This window comes from Etheostoma spectabile, chromosome 1 (genome assembly GCF_008692095.1).
Source record: "Etheostoma spectabile isolate EspeVRDwgs_2016 chromosome 1, UIUC_Espe_1.0, whole genome shotgun sequence".
Lineage (NCBI taxonomy): Eukaryota > Metazoa > Chordata > Actinopteri > Perciformes > Percidae > Etheostoma > Etheostoma spectabile.
In genome coordinates this window covers 31,158,634-31,159,165 of record NC_045733.1, presented here as the reverse complement: position 1 = coordinate 31,159,165, position 532 = coordinate 31,158,634, and positions in this window count along the sequence as shown.

The window sequence follows — 532 nt, the reverse complement described above, 5'->3', positions numbered from 1 at the left end:
AGAGTTAGTAAAAATTGCTTAGCATGAAAATAGATATGCTCAATTTAAGTACAACATGTACAAATATACTTTAAACCCAATAGATGAAAACCTGAACAATCCTATATTGCCTGGCTAAAATAACTAACATGAGGACAACTTGTGCCAAATGTCTTTGAAGTTTTGGCGTTTTTTTAATTTCTTTGGTTTGTAATGAATATTTATCCCAGTGTTACATAGTCAAGCCTTTCAACCTCATATTACCCGGTCTGCCTACTTCCACCTACGTCACATCAATCGCCTCCGCCCCCCACCCACTGCTGCCATGCGTGTCCACAGTCTCGTCACTTCCCGTCTGGATGACTGCAACTCTCTCCTCTTCGGTCTCACAAATCCCTCCATAAACTCTTTACATAAAATGTAATTATATTTAATAATAATAATTATTATTATTACTATTCATTTCTAAATAAAGGCAGACATTTGAAATAAATATTTACAAAATTAAAAATATGTGATTTTATGTTTCCACCATAAGGAGGCAGCAGTACTC